Below are 25,888 nucleotides of genomic sequence, written 5' to 3'. Positions count from 1 at the left end.
AGTCAAACTTCTTCTATTAGCCGAGCAGTTCCATAAAGGACCTGTACTGTGCTGTAATGTTCTGTGTTCTAAGAGTCAAACTTCCTTTATTAACTGAGCAGTTCCATAAAGAGACTGTGTTGCACTGTAATGTAATATTTCCTGTGAGTCTAACATTCCTTATTAGCCGAGCAGTTCTATAAAGGGCCTGTACTGTGCAGTCATGGTCTATGTTGCATTTGTCTCGCTTCCTTTATTAGATGAGCGGTTCCATAAAGGGCTTGTACTGTGCTACAATTTTCTATGTTGTGTCAGACTAACGTCCTTTATTAGCCAAGCAGTTCCATAAAAGGCCTGTACAGCGCTGTAATGTTCTATGATCTATGAATCTAACATTCTGTATTCGCCAAGCAGTTCATTAAAGGCCTGTACTGCACCGTTATGGTCTATGTTGCACTAGTCTAACTTCCTTTATTAGACGAGTGGTTCCATAAAGGGTCTTTTCTGCGCTGTAATGTTCTATGCTCTATGTGTCTAACTTCCTTTATTACATGAGCAGTTCCATAAAGGGCCTGTCCTGCGCTGTCATGTTCTCTGTTCTATGAGTGTAAATTTCTTTATTAGCCGAGCGGTTCCATAAAGGGCCTGAATTGCTATGTTGTATTAGTTGAACTTCTTTTATTAGCCTAACTTCTTTTATTAGACGAACAGTTCTGTAAAGGGCCTATACTGCGCTGTCATGTTCAATGTTCTATGAGTCAAACTTCCTGTATTAGCTGAGCAATTCCGTAAAGCACCTGTACTGCGCTGTAATGTTCTATGAATCTAACTTCCTTTATTAGCTGAACAGTTCCATAAAGGGCCTTTACTGCATTGTAATGTTCTATGTTCTATGTGTCTAACTTCATTTATTAAACAGGCGGTTCCATAAAGGACTTATACTGGGCTGTAATGCTGAATGTTCTATGAGTCTAACTTCCCATATTTGCCAAGCGGTTCCATAAAGAGCCTGTACTGCGCTGTCATATTCTATGTTCAATGAGTCAGACTTCCCGCATTAGCTGAGCGGTTCTATATAGCTCTTGTACTGTGCTATAACGTTCTATGTTGTATCAGTCTAACTTCTTTTATTAGCTGACTGGTTCCATAAGGGGCCTGTACTGCGCTGTCATATTCTGTGTTGAATTAGTCTAACTTCCCCTATTAGCCTAGCGATTCCATAAAGGGCCTGTAATGCGCTGTCATGTTCTATGTTCTACAGTCTAACGTTCTTTATTAGCCAAGCTGTTCCATAAAGGGTCTGCACTGCGTTGTAATGTTCTATATTCTAAGAGTCTAACTTCCTTTATTAGTTGAGCGGTTTCATAAAGGGCCTGTACTGTGTTGTAATGTTCTTTGTTCGATGAGTTTAACCTCCTTTATTGGCCGTGCGTTTCCATAAAGGGCATGTACTGCACTGTAACGTTATATGTTCTATGTGTGGCCCTCTCATTATTAGCTGAGCGGTTCTATATAGGGTGTGTACTGTACTGTAATAGTCTAGTTTGTATTAGTCTAATGTCCTTTATGAGCCTAGCAGTTTCATAAAGGGCCTGTACTGCACTATAACGTGTAACGTTGTATTATTCTAACATTTTATTATTAGCAGAGCGGTCCCAAAAAGGGCCTGTACTGTGCTGTAATGTTTTATGTTGTATTAGTCTAACTTCCTTTATTAGCTGAGTGGTTCCATAAAGGGCCTGTACTGCGATGTCATGTTCTATGTTTGATGAATATAACGGTCATAATTAGCTGAGCGGTTCCCTAAAGAGCCTGAACTGCGCTGTAACGTTCTATTTCCTTTGAATATAATGGTCATAATTAGCCGAGCAGTTCCCTAAAGGGCTTGTACTGCGTTGTAATGTTCTGCGTTCTATGAGTCTTATTTGCTGAGCAGTTCATTAAAGGGCCTGTACTGGGCTGTAATGTGCTATGTTGTATTAGACAAACTTCTTTTATTAGCCAAACAATTCCACAAAGGGCCTGTACAGTGCTACCATGTCCAAAGTTTTATTAATCTAACTTCCTTTATTAGTGTAATAGTTCTGTAAAGGGCCTATACTGTGCTTTCATGTTCAATGTTCGATGAGTCAAACTTCCTGTATTAGCTGAGCAGTTCCGTAAAGCACCTGTACTGCGCTGTAATGTTCTATGTTCTATGTGTCTAACTTCCTTTATTAAACAGGCGGTTCCATAAAGGTCTTATACTGGGCTGTAATGCTGAATGTTCTATGAGTCTAACTTCCCATATTTGCCAAGCGGTTCCATAAAGAGCCTGTACTGCGCTGTCATATTCTATGTTCAATGAGTCAGACTTCCCGCATTAGCCGAGCGGTTCTACATAGCTCCTGTACTGCGCTGTAATGTTCTATGTTCAATGAGTCTGACTTCCTCTATCAGTCAAGCGGTTCAATAAAGGGCCTGTACTATGCTATAATGTTCTATGTTGTATCAGTCTAACTTCTTTTATTAGCTGAGTGGTTCCATAAGGGGCCTGTACTGCGCTGTCATATTCTGTGTTGAATTAGTCTAACTTCCCCTATTAGCCTAGCGATTCCATAAAGGGCCTGTAATGCGCTGTCATGTTCTATGTTCTACAGTCTAACGTTCCTTATTAGCCGAGCTGTTCCATAAAGGGTCTGCACTGCGTTGTAATGTTCTATATTCTAAGAGTCTAACTTCCTTTATTCGTTGAGCGGTTTCATAAATGGCCTTTACTGTGTTGTAATGTTCTTTGTTCTATGAGTTCAACCTCCTTTATTGTCCGCGCATTTCCATAAAGGACCTGCACTGCGTTGTAATGTTCTATATTCTAAGAGTCTAACTTCCTTTATTAGTTGAGCGGTTTCGTAAAGGTCCTGTACTGTGTTGTAATGTTCTTTGTTCTATGAGTTCAACCTCCTTTATTGGCCGTACGTTTCCATAAAGGGCCTGTACTGCGCTGTAATGGTTTATTTTCTATGTGTGGACCTCATTATTAGCTGAGCGGTTCTATATAGGGTGTGTACTGTGCTGTAATAGTCTAGTTTGTATTAGTCTAATGTCCTTTATGAGCCTAGCAGTTTCATAAAGGGCCTGTACTGAGCTATAATGTGTAACGTTGTATTAGTCTAATTTTTATTATTAGCAGAGCAGTCCCATAAAGGGCCTGTACTGAGCTATAATGTGTAACGTTGTATTAGTCTAACTTTTATTATTAGCAGAGCAGTCCCATAAAGGGCCTGTACTGCGCTGTCATGTTCTATGTTCTATGAGTCTAACTTCTTTTATTTACCGAGCTCTTCCATAAAGCTCTGTAGAAGGGCTTATGCCCAAAACGTCGATTCTCCTTCTCCTTTGATGCTGCCTGACCTGCTGCACTTTTCCAGCAACACATTTTTAAGTTCTGATCCCCAGCATCTGCAGTCCTCACTTTCTCCTTGCTATGTTCTATGTGTCAAACTTCATTTATTAGCCGAGCGATTCCATAAAGTGATGTAACGTTGTACGTTGTATTAGTCGAACTTGCTTTATTAGCCGAGTGGTTCCATAAACGGCCTGTACTGCACTGTCGTATTCTATGTTCTTTGAGTCTAATGCCTGGTATTAGCCAACGGGTTCTATAAAGGCCCTCTCCTGCGCTGTGATGTTCTATGTTTTATGTGTCTAACTGTCTTGATGAGCCAGCGGTTCCATAAAGGGCCTGTACTGATCTGTAATGTTCTATGTTCTGTGTCTAACTTCATTTAATAGCTGAACAGTTCCACAAAAAGGCCTGTACTGCGCTGTAATGTTCTATGTTGCATTAGTCTAATGTCTGTAATTCGCCGAGCGGTTCCATTAAGGGCCAGTACTGTGCTGCAATTTTTTGTGTTGTCGAGATCTAACTTGCTTTATTAGCCAAGCGATTCCATAAAGCGACTGTGTTGCACTGTAATGTAATGTTTCCCATGAGTCTAACATTCGTTATTAGCCGAGCAGTTCTATAAAGGGCCTGTACTGCGCTGTCATGGTCTATATTGCATTAGTCTAACTTTCTTTATTAGACAATGGTTCCATAAAGGGCTTGTATTTCGCTACAGTTTTCTATGTTGTGTTAGACTAATGCCCTTTATTAGCAGAGCGGTTCCATAAAAGGACTGTATGGTGCTATAATGTTCTATGATCTATGAGTCTAACATTCTGTATTCACCAAGCAGTTCTTAAAGGCCTGTACTGCACTGTCATGTTCTATGTTGTTTTAGTCCAACTTCCTTTATTTGCCGAGTGGTTCCATAAAGGGCTGTACTGCACTGTCATGTTCTATGCTGTATTTGTCTAACTTCCTGTATTAGATGAGTGGTTCCATGCAGCGCCTGTACTGCCCTGCAATGCACTGTGTGCTATGAATCTAACTTCCTTTATTCACCGAGCGGTTCCATAAAGGGCCTGTACTGTGCTGTAATGTTTTATGTTGTATTAGTCTAACTTCCTTTATTAGCCGAGTGGTTCCAGTAAGGGCCTGTACTGCGATGTCATGTTCTATGTTCAATGAGTGTAACTTTCTGTATTCGCCGAGCAGTTCATTAAGGGCCTGTACTGCACTGTCATGTTCTATGTTGTAGTGGTCTAACTTGGTTTATTAGCCGAGCAGTTCCATAACGGGACTGTGTTGCACTATAACGTAATGTTTCCTATGAGTCTAACATTCTTTATTAGCCGAGCAGTTCTATAAAGGCCTGAACTGCGCTGTCATGGTCTATTTTGCATTAGTCCAGCTTTCTTAGATGAGCGGTTCCATAAAGGGCTTGTACTGCACTACAATTTTCTATGCTGTGTTCGACAAACGCCCTTTATGAGCCGAGCAGTTCCATAAAAGGCCTGTACTGTGTTGTAATGTTCTATGTTGCATTAGTCTAACTTCCTTTATTAGACTAGTGGTTTCATAAAGGGCCTGTATTGCGCTGTAATGTTTTATGTTCTATGCGTGGACCTCTCATTATTAGCTGAGCGGTTCTATATAGGGCATGTACTGTGCTGTAATAGTCTAGTTTGTATTAGTCTAATGTCCTTTATGAGCCTAACAGTTCCATAAAGGGCCTGCACTGCGCTATAATGTGCAACGTTGTATTAGTCTAACTTTTATTGTTAGTGGAGCGGTTCCATAACGGGCCTGTACTGCACTGTCATGTGATATGTTGTAGTGGTCTAACTTGGTTTATTAGCCGAGCAGTTCCATAAAGGGACTGTGTTGCACTATAATGTAATGTTTCCTACGAGTCTAACATTCTTTATCAGCCGAGCAGTTCTATAAAGGGCCTGTACTGCGCTGCCATGGTCTATGTTCTATGAGTCTAAATTCTTTTATTAGCTGAGCTGTTCCATAAAGCTCTGTACTGCGCTGGATTGTTCTATGATGTATTATTCTAATGTCCACTATTAGCCGAGTGGTTCCATAAAGGGCCGATACTGCGCAGTAATGCTGTTTGTATGATGAGTCTAACTCCCCTATTAGCTGAGCGATTCCATAAAGATTAAATTACTTACAGTGTGGAAACAGGCCCTTCAGCCCAACAAGTCCACTCCAAACCGCCAATGCGCAATCCACCCAGACCCATTCCCCTAACACTACAGGCAATTTAGCATGGCCAATTCACCTAGCCTGCACATTTTTGGACTGTGGGAGGAAACCGGAGCACCCAGAGGAAATCCACGCAGACACGGGGGGAATGTGCAAACTCCACACAGTCAGTCACCTGAGGAAGGAATTGAACCCAGGTCTCTGGCGCTGTGAGTCAGCAGTGCTAACCACTGTGCCACCGTATTGCGCTGTAATGTGCTATGTTCTATGAGTCAAACTTCATTTATTAGTCAAACAATTCCATGAAGTGATGTAACGTTATATGTTGTATTAGTCTAACTTCATTTATTAGCTGAGGAGTTCCATAAAGGGCCTGTGCTGCGTTGTAAGGCTCTATGTTCTTTGAGTCTAACTTCCTTTATTAGCCAAGCGGTTGTATAAAGGGCCTGTACTGCGCTGTGATGTTCTATGTTCTATTACTCTAACTTCCTTTGTTTGCCGAACGGTTCCATAAAGGGCTTGTACTGCGCTGTCATGTTCTATGTTGTATTAGTCTAACTTCTTTAATTAGCTGAGCAGTTCCATAAAGGGCCTATACTGTGCTGTAATATTCTACATTCTATGAGACAAACTTTCTTTATTAGGTAAGAACAATGACTGCAGATGCTGGAAACCAGATCTGGATTAATGGTGCTGGAAGAGCACAGTAGTTCAGGCAGCATCCGAGGAGCAGTAAAATCGACGTTTGGGCAAAAGCCCTTCATCAGGAATACAGGCAGAGAGCCTGAAGGGTGGAGAGATAAGTGAGGGGAGGGTGGGGGTGGGGAGAAAGTAGCACATAGTACAATAGGTGAGTGGGGGAGGGGATGAAGGTGATAGGTCGGGGGTGGGGGGAGGGTGGAGTGGATAGGTGGAAAAGAAGATAGGCAGGTAGGACAAGTCATGGGGACAGTGCTGAGCTGGAAGTTTAGAACTAGGGTGAATTGGGGGAAGGGAAAATGAAGAAACTGTTGAAGTCCACATTGATGCCCTGGGGTTGAAGTGTTCCAAGGCGGAAGATGAGGCGTTCTTCCTCCAGGCGTCTGGTGGTGAGAGAGCGGTGGTGAAGGAAGCCCAGCACCTCCATGTCCTCGGCAGAGTGGGAGAGCGAGTTGAAATGTTGGGCCACGGGGCAGTGTGGTTGATTGGTGCGGGTGTCCTGGAGATGTTCCCTAAAGCGCTCTGCTGGGAGGCGTCCACTCTCCCCAATGTAGAGGAGACCGCATCGGGAGCAATGGATACAATAAATGATATTGGTGGATGTGCAGGTAAAACTGTAATGGATGTGGAAGGCTCCTTTAGGGCCTTGGATGGAGGTGAGGGAGAAGGTGTGGGCGCAGGTTTTGCAATTTCTGCGGTGGCAGGGGAAGGTGCCAGGATGGGAGGGTGGGTGTGGACCTGACCAGGTAGTCACGGAGGGAACGGTCTTTGCGGAAGGCGGAAAGGGGTGGGGAGGGAAATATATCCCTGGTGGTGGGGTCTGTTTGGAGGTGGCAGAAATGTCGGCGGATGATTTGGTTTATGCGAAGGTTGGTAGGGTGGAAGGTGAGCACCAGGGGCGTTCTGTCCTTGTTACGTTTGGAGGGGTGGGGTCTGAGGGCGGAGGTGCGGGATGTGGATGAGATGCGTTGGAGGGCATCTTTAACCACGTGGGAAGGGAAATTGCGGTCTCTAAAGAAGGAGGCTATCTGGTGTGTTCTGTGGTGGAACTGGTCCTCCTGGGAGCAGATACGGCGGAGGCTGAGGAATTGGGAATACGGGATGGCATTTTTGCAGGAGGTAGGGTGGGAAGAGGTGTAATCCAGGTAGCTGTGGGAATCGGTGTGTTTGTAAAAAATGTCGGTATCAAGTCGGTCTAGGAAGGAGAGGGAGGTGTCAGAGATGGTCCAGGTAAATTTAAGGTCAGGGTGGAATGTGTCGGTGAAGTTGATGAATTGCTCAACCTCCTCACGAGAACACGAGGTGGTGCCAATGCAGTCATCAATGTAGCGGAGGAAGAGGTGGGGAGTGGTGCTGGTGTAATTACGGAAGATCAACTGCTCTACGTTGCCAACAAAGAGACAGGCATAGCTGGGGCCCATATGTGTGCCCATGGCTACCCCTTTGGTCTGGAGGAAGTGGGAGGATTCGAAGGAGAAATTGTTAAGGGTGAGGACCAGTTTGGCCAAACGAATGAGAGTGTCGGTGAAAGGGTACTGTTGGGGACGTTGGGAGAGGAAGAAAATGGAGGGCTTGGAGGCCCTGGTCATGGCGGATGGAGGTGTAGAGGGATTGGATATCCATGGTGAAGATGAGGCGTTGGGGGCCAGGGAAACGGAAGTCTTGGAGGAGGTGGAGGCCGTGGGTGGTGTCTCGAATGTATTTGGGGAGTTCCTGGACTAGGGGGGATAGGACAGTGTCGACGTAGGTAGAAATGAGTTCAGTGGGGCAGGAGCATGCTGAGACAATGGGTCGGCCAGGGTGGTCAGGCTTGTGGATCTTGGGAAGGAGGTAGAACTGGGCAGTGCGGGGTTCCCGGACTATGAGATTGGAAGTTGTGGGTGGAAGATCTCCTGAGGTGATGAGGTGTGTATGGTCTTGGAGATGATGGTTTGGTGATCGGGGGTGGGGTCATGGTCGAGGGTCCAGTAGGAAGAGGTGTTTGGCTTCACCAGTGCACCAGACTACCACTGTACCCCCTTTATCTGCTGGCTTGATGGTGAGGTCGGGATTGGAGCAGAGGGATTGGAGGGCTGCGCGTTGTGAGGGTGAGAGGTTGGAGTGGGGAATGGGGGGTAGACAGGTTGAGGTGGTTAAGGTCCCGGCGGCAGTTGGAAATGAAGAGGTCGAAGGCGGGTAATAGGCCAACGCGGGGTGTCCAGGTGGATGCAGTGTGTTGGAGGCGGGTGAAGGGGTCTTTGGAAGGTGGGCGAGTGTCCTGATTGTGAAAGTAAGCTCGGAGGCGGAGGCGGTGGAAGACGTGTTCGACATCACGGCGTGTATTAAATTCATTGATGCGTGGTCAGAGGGGGATGAAGGTGAGTCCTTTGCTGAGGACTGATTGTTCGTCTGGAAGGATGGTGAAAACTCGGCAGGGCTGGGAGCTAGGATCTGGTCTGGGTGTGGAGCTGGGAGTGGGGGTAGAGCCTGTAACTGGAGTGGGTGTGGTGGTGGAGTCATGAGCAGGGGTGGTGTTCCCCTCAGGGTTCTGGGGGGACGGGGATGGTGACAGTGGGGTCTGTGGGGGGTGTTTCAGCAGAATGCAGTTGAGTGACATTAGTGGGGGCGGAAGTGATGGCAAACACGGCAGTGGGGGGGCGGACGTCACTGAGCACGTGACTTCAGCGATGATGTGAGGGGCGGAGGTGATGTCATGTGTGGTGCATGAGGAATTGTGAGGGGTGAAAGTGGCCATGATGGGGGCGGAAGTGACATCATCAATCAGCATGGGGGTGGCAGCTGCACCAGCCACATGGCTAATGGCATCTGAGCAGTTCCAGGTGCCAGGGAAATCTACTGGAATGTTTGAGGAGTGCTGGTTATGGAGGTGGGTAGATAAAAGTTTATTGTACTTACAGTTTTTGATGTTTGAGATGGAGCTGAAATACTGTTTGTTGAGAATATGAATTCTCCTGAGGATGTAGTACAGAAGGGGTCCTTTGCAGTTCTGAGTGAGGGTGACCCTCAGCTGAGGCAGGGCTGACTGTAGAGAGGTTAGAGACGCATTGCTGCGAGCGTGGAGCGGAGGATCTTGAAGGAGAACTGTTGCTGGTGTTTTTGAATCTGTAGTCTGTACTATTTGTCCTGTTCGGGTCCGAACTCTGCTGGTTTAAAGGTGATCCGGAGTCCATGTGGGATGAGTTGGTTACGGAGGAGGGCACTGAGGAAGCAAATGTGGCTGTGGTAGCGAGTTTTATTAGCCAATTGATTCCATAAATGGCCTGTATTGCGCTGCCAAGTTCTATGTTGTATTAGTCAAACTTACTTTATTAGCTGAGCAGTTCCATAATGGGCCTGTACTGCTTTGTAATGTTCCATGTCCTGAGTCTAACTTCCTTTATTAGTCGAGCAGTTCCACAAAATTGTCTGTCCTGCGTTGTAGTGTTCTATGTTGCATTAGTCTCACCTCCTTAATAAAGGAAGCTAGACTAATACAGCATAGAAAATGACAGCACAGTACAGGCCCTTTATGGAACCACTTGGCAAATACAGGAAGTAAGACACATAGAACATTACAGCGCAGTACAGGAGCTTTATGGAATTGGTCGGCTAATACAGGAAGCTTGACTCATAGAACATAGAACATGACAGCACAATACAGGCCTCTTACGGAACCGCTTGGCAAATAAAGGAAGTTAGTCTCATAGAACATAGCACATTACAGAGCAGTACAGCACTTTATGGAACCAGTTGGCTAATAAAGGAAGTTAGACTCATGGAACATAGATCATTACAGTGCATTACAGGCCCTATATGGAACTGCTCAGCTAATAAAGGAGGTTGAACTCACAGCACAAAGAACATCACAATGCTGCACAGGCCCTTTATGAAACTGCTCAACTAATAAAGAAAGTTAGACTCTGAGAACATAGAACATTACAGTGCAGAACAGGCCCTTTATGGAACCGCTGGGCTCATAAAGGTCATTAGACTAATACAAACTAGACTATGACAGTGCAGTACAGGCCCTTTATGAAACTGCTCAGCTAATAATGAGTTCCACTCATCGAACAGAACATTACAGCGCAGTACAGGCCCTTTTTGGAACCACTCGACTAATAGAGGAAGTTAGACTAAAACAAAACATAATATGACAGTGCAGAACAGGTCCTTTATGGAACCAATCGGCTACTAACGAAGTTAGACTCATAGAACATAGAACATAGTACAGTGCTTTAAGGAAGTGCTCAGCTGATAAAGGAAGTTAACTCATAGAACGTAGAATATGACAGTGCTGTACAGGATCTTTATGGAACCGCTCAGCTAATAATGAGTTATAATCATAAAACATTACAACGCAGTACAGGCTCTTTATGGAACCGCTCGTCTAATAAAGGAAGGTAAACACATACAACATAATACATTACACCCCAGGAAAGATCCTTTGTGGAACTGCTCAGCTAATAAAGGAAATTAGACTCCTGGAACACAAAACATTACAAATCAGTACAGGCCCTTTACGGAACCACTTAGCTAATTATGACCGTAATATTCATAGGAAATAGAGCACTTCAGCGCAGTACAGGCCTTTTTTGGAATCGCTTAGTTAATAAAGCAAGTTAGACTCATCGAATACAGAGCATTACAGTGCTGTACAGGCCCTTTATGGAACCACTCGACTAATAAAGCAAGTTAGACTCATAGAAGATGGAACATGACAGTGCAGTACAAGCACTTTATGGAACCGCTCAGCTGACAAAGGACGTTAGACTAATAGAACATAGAACATTACAGCGCAGTACAGGTCCTTTATGGAACCGCTCGGCTAATAATGGAAATTAGACTCATCGAACATCGAAGATTACAACACAGTACAGGTTCTTTAGGGAACCGCTCAGCTAATTATGACCGTTATATTCATAGGAAATAGAGCATTGCAGCACAGTACAGGCCTTTTATGAAATCGCTCAGCGAATAAAGGAAGTTAGACTCATCAAACAAAGAGCATTACAGCGCAGTCTGGGACCTTTATGGAACCGCTCGGCTGATAAAGGAAGTTAGACTCAGAACATGGAACATTACAGCGCAGTACAGGACCTTTATGGAACCGCTCGGCTAATACAGGAAGTTTGACTCATCGAACATATAACATGACAGCGCAGTACAGGCCCTTTCAGGAACTGCTTGGCTGATAATGAGTTCTACTCATAGAACATAAAACATTACAGCACAGTACAGGCCTTTTAAGGAACCCCACCTCTAATAAAGTAAGTTAGATGCATAGAACATAGGGCCTGTACTGCGCTATAAAGCTATTTATGAAACCACTCGGCTAACAAAGGAAGTTAGACTAATGCAACGTAGCACATTACAACGCAGTACAGGCCCTTTATGGAACTGCTCGGCTACTAATTCATAGAACATAGAACATTACAGCGCAGTGCAAGCACTTTATTGAACCGCTCGTCTGATAAAGGAAGTTAGATTAATACAACATAGAACCATACAGCGCAGAACAGGCGCTTTATGGATCCGCTCGGCTCATACAGGATGATAGACTAATACAACATAGCATATTACAGCGCAGTACAGGCCCTTTATGGAACCGCTCGGCTAATTATGACCATTATATTCATAGGAAATAGAGCATTATAGCGCAATATAGGCTTTTTATGGAATGGCTCAGCGAATAAAGGAAGTTAGACACATAGAACATAGAACATTACAGCACAGTACAGGCCCTTTAAGGAACCGCTCTTCTAATAAAGTAAGTCAGACACATAGAACATAGGGCCTGTACTGCACTTCAATGTTCTTTATGAAACCGCTCAGCTAATAAAGGAAGTTAGATTAATACAGCATCGAACATGACAGCGCATTACAGGCCCTTTATGGAACCATTGGGCTAATGAAGGAAGTTAGACTCATAGAACATACAGCATTATAGTGCGGTACAGGCCCTTTACGGAACCCCTCGGCCAATACAAGAAGTTAGACTAATACAACGTAGCACTTTACAGCACATTACAGGCCCTTTATGGAATTGCTCAGCAAATAACGTAGGTTAGACTAATCGAACACAGAAAATTACAATGCAGTACAGTCCCTTTATGGAACCGCGAGACTCATAAAAGTCATTAGACTAACACAAACTAGAATATGACAGCGCAATACAGGACCTTTATGGAACTGTTTGGTTATAATGAGAGTTCCACTCATAGAACATAGAACATTGCAGAGCAGTACAGACCCTTTATGGAATCGCTTGGCTAAGAGAGTAAGATAGACTAATACAACACAGAATATGACAGTACAGGTCCTTAGAAAATAGAACATAGAACAATACAGCGCTGAACAGGCCCCTTCAGCCCTCGATGTGCCGACCTGTGAACTATTCTCAGCTCGTCCTCCAACACTATTCCATCATCATCCATGTACTTACCTAAGGATTGTTTAAATCTCCCTAATGTGGCTGACTTGACTACATTAGCAGGTAGTGCATTCCACGCCCTGACCACTCTCTGTGTAAAGAACCTGCCTCTGACATCTGTCTTAAGTCTATCACCCCTCAATTTATTGTTATGCTCCCTCGAACACGCTGACATCATCATCCTAGGAAAAAGACTTTCACTGTCTACCCTATCTAATCCTCTGATCATCTTGCATGTCTTTATCAAATTCCCTCTTCGCCTTCTTCTTGACAATGAGAACAGCCTTTCCTCATAAGACCTTCCATCCAGACCAGGCAACATCCTGGTAAATCTCCTCTGCACCTTTTCCAATGCGCCCATATCCTTCCCGAAATATGGGGACCAGAAGTGTACACAATATTCCAATTGTGGCCGCACCAGCGTTTTGTATAGTTGCAGTAAGATATTGCGGCTCCGGAACTCAATCCCTCTACCAATAAAACCTAACACACCGTATGCCTTCTTAACAGCACTATCCACCTGGGTGGCAACTTTCAGGGATCTATGTACATGGACTCCAAGATCCCTCTGCACATCCACACTACCAAGAATCTTTCCATTCACCCAGTACTCCGCCTTCCTGTTATTCTTCCCAAACTGCATCACCTCACATTTAGCTGCATTGAACTCCATTTGCCACCTCTCAGCCCAATTCTGTAGTTTATCCAAGTCCCCCTGCAACCTGTAACATTCTTCCACACTGTCCACTACTCCACTGACTTTAGTGTTGTCTCCAAATTTACTAATCCATCCATGTATGCCTGCATCTGAGTCATTTATAAAAATGACAAACAGCAGTGGTCCCAAAACAGATCCTTGTGGCACACCACTAGTAACCGGACTCCAGGCTGAATATTTTCCATCAACTACCACTCGCTGCCTTCTTTCAGAAAGCCAGTTTCTAATCCAAACTGCTAAATCACCCTCAATCCCATGCCTCAGCATTTTCTCCAACAGCCTTTCATGTGGAACCTTATCAAAGGCTTTGCTGAAGTCCATGTATACCATTTCAACTGCCCTACCCTCTTCTACATGCTTGGTCACCTTCTCAAAAAACTCAATGAGGTTTGTGAGACATGACCTGCCCTTGACGAAACCATGTTGAATATTTGAAATCAAATTGTTGCTTGCTAGATGATTATAAAGATTATCTCTTATAATCCTTTACAAAACCGTTCCTACAACAGAAATAAGGCTCACTGGTCGATAATTACCTGGGACATCTCTACTGACCTTCTTGAACAAGGGTACAACATTTGCAATCCTCCAGTCCTCTGATACCAAACCTGTAGACAATGACGACTCAAATATCAAAGCCAAAGGCTCTGCTATCTCCTCGCTAGCTGCCCAGAGAATTCTTGGATAAATCCCATCTGGCCCAGGGGACTTCTCTACTTTCACTTCTTCTAGAATTGATAAGACCTGTTCATAACCAACCTCAATCATTTCTAGTCTAATATCTCATACCTCGTTCTTCTTCTCTACAATATTCTCCTTTTCCTGAGTGAAAACCAATGAGAAATGTTCATTTAGCACATCTCCAATCTCCACAGGGTCCACATTCAACTTCCCACTTCTGTCTTTGACTGGCCCTATTCCTACCCTAATCATTCTTTTATTCCACACACACCTATAGAAAGCTTCAGGGTTCTCCTTTATTCTTTTTGCTAAAAACTGCTCGTGTCCTCTCTTTGCTCTTCTTAACTCTCGCTTTAAATCCATCCTAACTTGTAACTCTCCATCGCCTTATCTGAACCATCTTGCCTCATCAACACATAAACTCCTCCTTCTATAGAGGTAAAGAGATGTATAGCATTGAAACCTTCGGTCCAACCAGTCCATGCCAACCACATATCCCAACCCAATCTAGTCCCTCCTGCCAGCACCCGGTCCACATCACTCCAAACCCTTCCTATTCATATACCCATCCCAAATGCCTCTTAAATGTTGCAATTGTACCAGCCTCCACCACTTGCTCTGGCAGTTCATTCCACACCCGTACCACCCTTTGTGTGAAAAGGTTGCCTCTTAGGTCTCTTTTATATCTTTCTCCTCTCACCCTAAACCTATGCCCTCTTGTTCAGGACTCCGTGACTCCAGGGAAAAGACTTTACCTATTTACCCAATCCATGCCCCTCATAATTTTGTAAACCTCCAACGCTCCAGGGAAAACAGCCACAGGCTATTCAGCTTCTCCCTATAGCTCAAATCCTCCAACCCTGGCAACATCTTTGTAAATCCATTCTGAACCCTTTCAAGTTTTACAACACCTTTCCAGTATGATGGAGACCAGAATTGCATGCAATATTCCAACGGTGTCCTAACCAATGTCCTGTACAGCCGCAACATGACCTCCCAACTCCTGTACTCAATACTCTGACCAATTAAAGAAAGCATTCCAAACACCTTCTTCACTATCCTATCTACCTGTGACTCCACTTTCAAGGAGCTACGAACCTGAATTCCGAGGTCTCTTTGTTCAGCAACACTCCCCAGAACCTTACCATTAAGTGTATAAGGAGAAAGTGAGGACTGCAGATGCTGGAGATCAATGCTGAAAATGTGTTCCTGGAAAAGCGCCGCAGGTCAGGCAGCATCCAAGGAGCAGGAGAATCGACGTTTCGGGCATGAGCCTGAAGTAGGGCTCATGCCCGGAACGTCGATTCTCCTGCTCCTTGGATGCTGCCTGACCTGCTGCGCTTTTCCAGCAACACGTTTTCAGCATTAAGTGTATAAGTCCTGCTAAGATTTGCTTTCCAAAAATGCAGCACCTCCCATTTATCTGAATTAAACTCCATCTGCCACTTCTCAGCCCATTGGTCCATCTGGTCAAGATCCTGTTGTAATCTGAGGTAACCCTCTTCGCTGCCCACTACACCTCCAATTTTGGAGTCATCTGCAAACTTACTAACTGTATCTCTTATGCTCCCATCCAAATCTTTTTTGTAAATGACAAAAAGTAGAGGACCCAGCACCGATCCTTGTGGCACTCTACTGGTCACAGGCCTCCAGTCGAAAAACAGCCCTCCGCCACCACCCTCTGTCTTCTACCTTTGAGTCAGTTCTGTATCCAAATGGCTAGTTCTCCCTGTATTCCATGAGATCTCACCTTGCTAATCAGTCCCCCATGGGGAACCTTAATGAAGTCCATATAGATCACATCTACCGCTCTGCGCGCATCAATCTTCTTTGTTACTTAGAGTCATAGAGATGTACAGCATGGAAACAGACCCTTCGGTCCAACCTGTCCATGCCGACCAGATATCCCAACACAATCTAGTCCTACCTGCCAGCACCCGGCCCATTACCCTCCAAACCCTTCCTATTCATATACCCATCCAAATGCCTCTTAAATGTAATTGTACCAGCCTCCACTACATCTTCAGGCAGCTCATTTCATACACGTACCACCCTCTGCATGAAAAGGTTTCCCCTTAGATCTCTTTTATATCTTTCCCCTCTCACCCTCAACCTATGCCCTCTAGTTTTGGACTCCCCGACTCCAGGGAAAAGACTTTGTCTATTTATCCTATCCATGCCCCTCATAATTATGTAACCCTCAATAAGGTCACCCCTCAGCCTCTGACGCTCCAGGGAAAATGGCCCAGCCTGTTCAGCCTCTCCCTATAGCTCAAATCCTCCAACCTGGCAACATCCTTGTAAATCTTTTCTGAACCCTTTCAAGTTTCACAACATCTTTCCGATAGGAAGGAGACCAGAATTGCACACAATATTCCAACAGTGGCCTAACCAATGTCCTGTACAGCCACAACATGACCTCCCAACTCCTGTACTCAATACTCTTACCAATAACAGAAAGCATACCAAAGGCCTTTTATACTATCCTATCTACCTGCGACTCCACTTTCAAGGAGCTATGAACCTGCACTCCAAGCTCTCTTTGTTCAGCAACACTCCCTAGGACCTGACCATGAAGTATATAAGTCCTGCTAAGATTTGCTTTCCAAAAATGCAGCACCTCCCATTTATCTGAATTAAACTCCATCTGCCACTTCTCAGCCCATTGGCCCATCTCGTCCAGATCCTGTTGTAATCTGAGGTAACCCTCTTCACTGTCCACTTCATCTCCAATTTTGGTGTCATCTGCAAACTTACTAACTGTACCCCTATACTTGCATCCAAATCATTTATGTAAATGACAAAAGTAAAGGACCCAGCACCGATCCTTGTGGCACTCCACTGGTCACAGGCGTCCAGTCTGAAAAACAACCCTCCATCACCACCCTGTGTCTTCTACTTTTGAGCCAGTTCTGTATCCAAATGGCTAGTTCTCCCTGTATTCCATGAGATCTAATCTTGCTAATCAGCCTCCCATGGGGAACCTTGTCGAACGCCTTACTGAAGTCCATATAGATCACATCTACTTGTCTGCCCTCATCAATCTTCTTTGTTTCTTCTTCAAAATCTCAATCAAGGTTGTAAGTCATGATTTCTCACACACAAAGCCATGTTGACTATCTTTCACCAGTTCTTTCCAAATACATGTACATCCTGTCCCTCAGGATTCCCTTCAACAACTTGCCCACCACCAATGTCAGGCTCACTGGCTTTTCCTTACCACCCTTCTTAAACAGTGGCACCACGTTAGCCAACCTCCAATCTTCCAGCACCTCACCTGTGACTATCGATGATACAAATATCTCAGCAAGAGGCCCACGGTCTCTAGCTTCCCACAGAGTTCTCAGGTACACCTGATCAGGTTCCGCTTCACAAGAGATACAACTTCTTTAGTAAACCACGGTTCCCTTACCTTATCACATCCTTCCTGCCTGACAGGGACATACCTCTCAAGGACACGCAATATTTGTTCCTTAAACCAGCTCCACATTTCCATTGTCTGCATCCCCTGCATTTTGCTTCCCCATTCTATGCATCCTTATTCTTGCCTAATCGCATTATAATTGCCCTTGCCTCAACGATAACTCTTGACCCGTGGCATGTACCTATCCCTTTCTATCACTAAACTAAACATAACTGAATTATGTCACTCTCTCCAAAGTGCTCATCTACAACTAAATCAAACACCTGGCCTGGTTCATTACCAAGTACAAGATCTTTTGTGGCCTCCCCTCTTGTTGGCCCTTCGAAATACTGTGACACGAAAAATTCCTGTACACATTGGACAAAAACTGATCCGTCTGATGTACTAGAGTTATAGCATTTCCGGTCAATGTTGGGGAAGTTAAAGTCCCCCATAATGAACATCCTGTTGCTTTCACAGATCTAACCCTGGAACCTGTGACATCCATTCATCACCCTGCTCTATCCATGTCTCTGAAAAGGTCCCAAATATCTATCTATGCTGCAAACTCTACGTTATTTCGGATACTTCTGGCGTTGAAGTAGACACACTTCAAACCAGTTTGCTGTCTGCCAGCACATTCCTGTGACCACGAAATCCTGTCACTGACCTACCTACTCTCAACCTCCTGTGCACTGCAACTACACCTCAGGTTCCCATCCCCCTGCTGAGCTCTTTTAAACCCACCCGAATAGCACTAGTAAATTTCCTGCCCAGGATATTACCCCTCTGGTTCAAGTGAAGACTGTCCTGTTTGTATAGGTCCCACCTTCTCCAGAATTATCCAAGAACCTGAAACCCTCCCTCCTGGACCATGCTTGCAGCCACGTGTTCAGCTGATATCTCTCCCTATTCATTGCCTCGATATCACATGGCATGGGTAACAAACCAAAGATAACAATTCTGTTTGTTCTAGCTCTCAGCTTCCACCCTAGCTCCCTGAAATTCTGCCCTACATCCCGATCCCTCTTTCTACCTATGTCATTGGTACCTACTGGGACCACGACTTGAGGCTGGTCACCTTCAGGACCCCAAAGGTACGATCCGAGACATCACCGACCCTGGCACCTGTTTATTTATGGCACATAATTATGGCTCATATAATTAATGTTAAGGCCTTGGGTAGTGTTGTAGAACAGAGGGACCTGGAGGGGTTAAGGACACATTTATTATATAATTGATGTTAGGGCCTTGGGTAGTGTTATACAACACAGGGATTTCAAGGTTGTGGGACATAATTCTTATGAACTTAATGGTAGGGCTTTGGATAATGTTGTGTAACGGGGGACCAAGGGGGTGTAGGACATTATTCGTGTGTAATTAATGGTACGACCTGGATAGTTTTGTAGAACAGAGGGATGTGGGGGTGTCGGACATAATTCCATTATAATTAATGGTAGGGCTTGGGAAGTGTTGTAGAACAGAGGGACCTTGGGGGTGTAGAACATAATTCTGAGATAATCAATGTTAGGGCCTTGGGTAATGCTTTAGAACACAGGGTTTTCGGGGTTGTAGGACATAACTCTTATAAAATTAATGGAAGGACTTTGTAGTGTTGTGGAACAGGGACCTGGAAGTGTACGACATAAATGTTATATAACGAATGGGAAAGCCTTGGGTAGTGTTGTAGAACAGAGAAACAAGGGGATGTAGGACATAATTCATACATAATTAATGGTAGGCCCTTGGGTAGTGTTTCATAACAGAGGGACCCAGGAGATGTAGGATATAAACTCAAATAATTAATGGTGGGGCCTTGGGTAGTGTTGCACAACATGGGGACTGAGGGAATATAATGCATAATACTTATATAACGAAAAGTAGGACATAATTCTTTGTAATTAATGATCGGGCCTTGGGTAGTGTTGTAAAACAGGGGGACCCCGTAGGTGTAGGACGTACTTCTTATATAATTATTGCTAGGGCCTTGGGTAGTGTTATAGAACAGGGGGACTGGGCTGATGCAGGATATAATTCTTTCTAATTAATGTTAGGTGTAGTGTTGTATACATTGGGAGGAATGACACCGTCATGGCAAGGGTTAGGGCTCTGCAGGGTCAGTATAAGAGCTTGGATAGAAGGTTAAAGAAACAGAACATCACAAGCAGTAATCTCTGGCTTACTTCCGGTCCCAATTTCAAATGAGGGAAGAACAGGGCAGATAAATCAATGCCTGAAGAGGTGGTGCAACGTGCAGGGATTCCATTTCGTGGATAATTGGGATCTCTTCTGGTACAGAAAAAGCCTGTTCGAAAAGGGAGGGTTTCACCTGAACTGGGGAGGGACCTATATCCTGGTGGGTTCTATGTCGAGAGGCTGTGAACCCTTTGTTTTCGGGAGGGAGGGTGGGGCAAATAGACAGTGATAATAGACAGAAAGATGAGGATGGTTCTGAATCAGAAAACAGCAAGTTAGAAAAGATAAACAAAAGCAATTCAGAGCCCAAAGTAACTCTGAAGAATTAAACTGCATTTATTTCGATACAGATAAGGCGAATGGACTCCGGGTATGGATGACAACATAGAACTTGCCTGTCAGAGCGATTACAGGAACGTGGCTGAGGCAAGGACAAGACAGGCTGCTCAATGTTCTGGGTTTTAGCTGTTATAGGAAGGAGAGAAAGAGAGGCAAGAGAGGACGGGGTATAGCATTTTTGGTTAAGAAAATCATTACTCTGTACTTTACTACTGTCCTTAGTGTAGCTATTACTGTGGGACTATTTCGTGAAAATATATGGTCTGAAATGAGAAATAAGAAAGGGATGATAACCTTGATAAGGTTGGACGACTGGCCCCCAGTCGTCAGTAGGAAATCGAGAAGAAAATAGGTTGAGCTCTCAGATGTATGTAAGAATAATAATGTTGTAATAGCAGAGGAGCTTAATTTTCCTAATCCAGCGCTATTTAGAAACGTGTGGTAAGGAGAGTTCAGAGCATGTTGCTCCTGTTAGAGTGAAAGGCAAGGCTGGTAAGATTAGGGAACAATGGATGAATAAAATGATTGAAGTTCTTGTCAAAAATAAAAAAGAATCATATAGTGGCTACAGACAATGGGTATTAACTGAATCTTTTAAAGACTACAAAGAGTATTGGAGTATTCTTATGAAATAAATCAGGAAGGCAAAGAGTGATATGAGATAGCCCTGGCAGGTAAGGTTCAGGAAAATCGAAAAAGATTCTAAAAGACATTTACAGCAAGACAACAACTCCAGAGAGAGTAAGACCCCTTAAAGATTAACAATAGTATGTTTGTGTTGAACCTCAGGAGATGAATATTTTGCATCAGTTTTTACAGTTGAGAAAGAAATGGAGGCTAGAGAACTCGAGGAAATAAATATTGATGTTTTGAAAATGGATGACATTACAGAAGAGAAAGTGCAGGAGGTCTTCGAAAACATAAAGGTAGATAAATCTCTAGGACCTGAGCAAGTGTATCCCAGGGCATGGTGGGGCATTAGGGTCAGAATTGTGGGAGCCCCAGCAGAAATATTTGTATCATCTATAAACATGGGTGAAATACCAGCTGACTGGAGGGTGGGTCATGTTGTACCATTGTTTAAGAAAGGATGTAAGGAGAAGCCAGGGAATTATTAATCTGAGAGTCTGACTTTGATGATGGAGAAGTTGTTGGAGGTGATTCTGAAAGATCAGATTTATATGTATTTCGAGGGGAAAGGATTGCATGGGGATAGTCAGCATGGATTTGTGTGACGAAATTCATGTCTCGCAAATTTGATTGAGTATTTTTTAAGAAGTGACCAAAATGATTTCGGGCAAAAGCCCTTCATCAGGAATGCAGGGAGTGGCGAGGGGGTGGGGGGTGGGGGGGGGGGGGGGGGGGGGGGGGTTGGGGGAGGCTGCTAATCTAATCTAAACTCAGAGCGGCAGACATTGTTTACTTGGACTTCAGCAAAGCCTTTGACAAGGCTCTGCATGGGATTCAAATTAATAAAATTAGATCACATGGGATTCAGGGTGAGCTTGCTAATTGGATACAAATTTGGCTTCATGTTAAGAAACAGACAGTGATGGTTGAGGTATATGTTTTGGACTGGAGGCCTGTGACCAGCAGTGTTCCACAGGGATTGGTACTGGGGATCCAGTTTTGTTTGTCATTTATATAAATGATTTTAATGAGAATATAGAAAACATGGTTAGTAAGTTTGTGGATGACACCAAAATGGGTGGTGAAGTGGTCAGTGAAGAATGTTAGCTAAGATTACAAAGAGATCTTGATCAATTGAGTCAATGGACTAAGGAATGGCAGATGGAAATTAATTTGGAAACATGTGAGGGATTGCGATTGGTAAAACAAACAAGATAAGAGTTAATGGTAGGGCCCTGGGTCGTGTTGTAGAACAGAGAGGCCTCATTCTTTGAAATGTGTGTTTTGGTCGATAGGGTGGTTAAGAAGGCATTTAGCATGCTTGCCTTCATTGCTCAGACCATTGAATAGAGCAGTTGGAATGTTATACTGAGGTTTTACACAGTGTTGGGGAGGCCTATTCCGGATTAATGTGTGCAATTCTGATTTCCCTGTTACAGGAAGGATTAAACTGGAGAGGGTTGAGGAAAGATTTACCAAGATTTACCAGGAATGGAGAGTTTGAAATGTAAATATAGACTGGAAAGGTTAGGACTTCTCTCACTGGTACATTGGGGGTGGAGGGTTGACATTATTGAGGTTTATACAACCATGAGGTGCATAGAGAAGGTAAATGACAAGGCCTTTTCCCTCAGGTGGGGGAATATCAAAACAGGGGCTCATATTTAAAGATGGGAGGAGAAAGATTTAAAAAGGACATGAGGGGCAACTTTTTTACACAGAAAGTGGTTTGCGTGTTGGAATGAACTGCCAGAGAAAGTGACGAATGCACCTACAGTTACAATGTTTAAAAGGCATAGAGGCATAGAGATGTACAGCATGAAAACAAACCCTTCGGTCCAACCCGTCCATGCCAACCATATACACCAAATAAATTATGCCCCATTTGCCAGTATTTCGCCCATATCCCTCTAAACTCTTTCTATTCATATACACATGCCTTTTAAATGTTGTAATTGTACGTGCCTCCACAATTTCTTCAGGCATATCATTCCATACATGCACCATCCTCTGTGTGAAAAAGTCGCCCTTAAATCTTTCCCTTCTCACCTTCAGCTAATGTCCTCTTGTTTTAACCTGCCCATGCTCCTCATGATTTTATATACCCCTTCAAGGTCACCCCTCAGCCTCCAACATTCCAAGAAAAACAGCCCCAGTCTATTCAGCCTCTTCCTATAGCTAAAACTCATCAACCCTGGCAACATCCTTGTAAACCTTTTCTGAACCCTTTCAAGTTTCACAACATCCTTCCTAAAGGAGGGAGACCAAAACTGCAGTATTCCAAAAGTGGCCTAACCAATGTACAGCTGCAACATGACAGCCCAATTCCTCTCCTCGATGCTCTGAACAATAAAGGAAAGCATTCCAACTGCCTTCTTCACTAGCCTATCTACCTGCAACTCCACTTTCAAGGAACAGTGAACCTGAACTCCAAGGTTTCTTTGTTCAGAAACACCCCCTTGGACCTTACCACTAACTGTATAAGTCCTGCCCTGATTTGCCTTTCCAAGATGCACATTTGGATAAGTTCATGAACAAGAAAGATTTGGAAGGATATGGACCAAGCACAGGCAGGTGGGACGTTTTAGTTTTGGAATATGGTTAGTGTGGACAGGTTGGCCCGAAGGGTCTGTTTCTGTGCTGTATGACTCTATGACTCTGTGACATTGCAGCAGGCAGTCAAAAGGCAGGTTTGTCTCTGCACATGCTCCCTTTGTCATCCACCCCAAGGGCTGGGACACGGCATGGGGAGCATTGTGGATGGATGGAGGCACAGAGGATCTCTGTTTTAAAAAATTCTCAAGGTCAGGTTCGTAGGAGAGTAGTCTGACACAGAACAAACGACCAAGAGGCGAGTCTGCTAGAATATGGGCATTTTATTCCCCGCAGCGTCGCCACAACCAGGTCTCATACAACGGGTCTGGCTTATACTCACTCTACATGTTACCGGAACTGGGAGCCGTCAGTTCTCGTAGAGCGGTTGCCAACAACCCACGCTCGGCGGTTAAACGTAACCCCGGAGCAGACTCACCGAACTGGAGACTTTTCCAGCTGATATACTCTTTTCCAGATATAAACATTCATGTGAACAGCAGAGCAAGGCTAAAAAACACATTCCATTCTGGTTACATACAGATAAGAAGATTCACACGGGGAGGTGTGTAATAAGATTCACACGGGACTAAGCAACACCTCCATTCCGGTTAGATTCACACATGTATTGGGACATAATTTTTAACCGTTTCACCACATTCCACTGCTTGGCCCAATACATGTGTTACATTATGATTCACACATGTATTGGGACATAATTTTACACCACATTCCACTGCTTGGCCCAATACATGTGTTACATTATGCTTAATTCAGTTCAATTCGTTTCAGTTAATTTCAGTTCAGTCAATTCAGTGTAGTTCAATTCAGCTCAGTTCAGGTCTGTTCAGTTCAATTCAATTGTGTTCAATTCAGTTCCGTCCATTTCAATTCAATTTAGCTCAGTTCCATTTTGTTCCGTTCAATTTGATTCACTTCAGTTCCACTCAGTTCAGTTCAGTTCAATCCCATTCAATTCTGTTAACTCTGCTTCAGCTTTTTGGACATGCCCACATCCTCCGCTGTACCCCAGGCAAGGGGTTCTTCGGCAGGACTGGGATCCTCTCTCAAACAAACTGCCACGTACATGCCCACATCCATGCCATCCCGGGACGGTCGGGACCTCCACAGTTTGTTCTTCTGGTTTCTTAGTCTTTTTCCAAAACATTGTTCTGTATCAAAATCTCTCCTCAATTGCGATTGACCCTGCTCGACTACGCCAAATGTTTTAAAAAATTCTCAAGGTCAGGTTCGTAGGAGAGTAGTCTGACACAGAACAAACGACCAAGAGGCGAGTCTGCTAGAATATGGGCATTTTATTCCCGCAGCGTCGCCACAACCAGGTCTCATACAATGGGTCTGGCTTATACTCACTCTACATGTTACCGGAACTGGGAGCCGTCAGTTCTCGTAGAGCGGTTGCCAACAACCCACGCTCGGCGGTTAAACGTAACCCCGGAGCAGACTCACCGAACTGGAGACTTTTCCAGCTGATATACTCTTTTCCAGATATAAACATTCATGTGAACAGCAGAGCAAGGCTAAAAAACACATTCCATTCTGGTTACATACAGATAAGAAGATTCACACGGGGAGGTGTGTAATAAGATTCACACGGGACTAAGCAACACCTCCATTCCGGTTAGATTCACACATGTATTGGGACATAATTTTTAACCGTTTCACCACATTCCACTGCTTGGCCCAATACATGTGTTACATTATGATTCACACATGTATTGGGACATAATTTTACACCACATTCCACTGCTTGGCCCAATACATGTGTTACATTATGCTTAATTCAGTTCAATTCGTTTCAGTTAATTTCAGTTCAGTCAATTCAGTGTAGTTCAATTCAGCTCAGTTCAGGTCTGTTCAGTTCAATTCAATTGTGTTCAATTCAGTTCCGTCCATTTCAATTCAATTTAGCTCAGTTCCATTTTGTTCCGTTCAATTTGATTCACTTCAGTTCCACTCAGTTCAGTTCAGTTCAATCCCATTCAATTCTGTTAACTCTGCTTCAGCTTTTTGGACATGCCCACATCCTCCGCTGTACCCCAGGCAAGGGGTTCTTCGGCAGGACTGGGATCCTCTCTCAAACAAACTGCCACGTACATGCCCACATCCATGCCATCCCGGGACGGTCGGGACCTCCACAGTTTGTTCTTCTGGTTTCTTAGTCTTTTTCCAAAACATTGTTCTGTATCAAAATCTCTCCTCAATTGCGATTGACCCTGCTCGACTACGCCAAATGTTTTAAAAAATTCTCAAGGTCAGGTTCGTAGGAGAGTAGTCTGACACAGAACAAACGACCAAGAGGCGAGTCTGCTAGAATATGGGCATTTTATTCCCGCAGCGTCGCCACAACCAGGTCTCATACAATGGGTCTGGCTTATACTCACTCTACATGTTACCGGAACTGGGAGCCGTCAGTTCTCGTAGAGCGGTTGCCAACAACCCACGCTCGGCGGTTAAACGTAACCCCGGAGCAGACTCACCGAACTGGAGACTTTTCCAGCTGATATACTCTTTTCCAGATATAAACATTCATGTGAACAGCAGAGCAAGGCTAAAAAACACATTCCATTCTGGTTACATACAGATAAGAAGATTCACACGGGGAGGTGTGTAATAAGATTCACACGGGACTAAGCAACACCT

Source organism: Chiloscyllium plagiosum, unplaced genomic scaffold (assembly GCF_037043375.1).
Source record: "Chiloscyllium plagiosum isolate Xiang-an unplaced genomic scaffold, Cpla_swu_hap1 HiC_scaffold_15, whole genome shotgun sequence".
In the NCBI taxonomy this organism is placed as follows: Eukaryota; Metazoa; Chordata; class Chondrichthyes; order Orectolobiformes; family Hemiscylliidae; genus Chiloscyllium; species Chiloscyllium plagiosum.
This window is presented reverse-complemented; position numbering follows the sequence as displayed.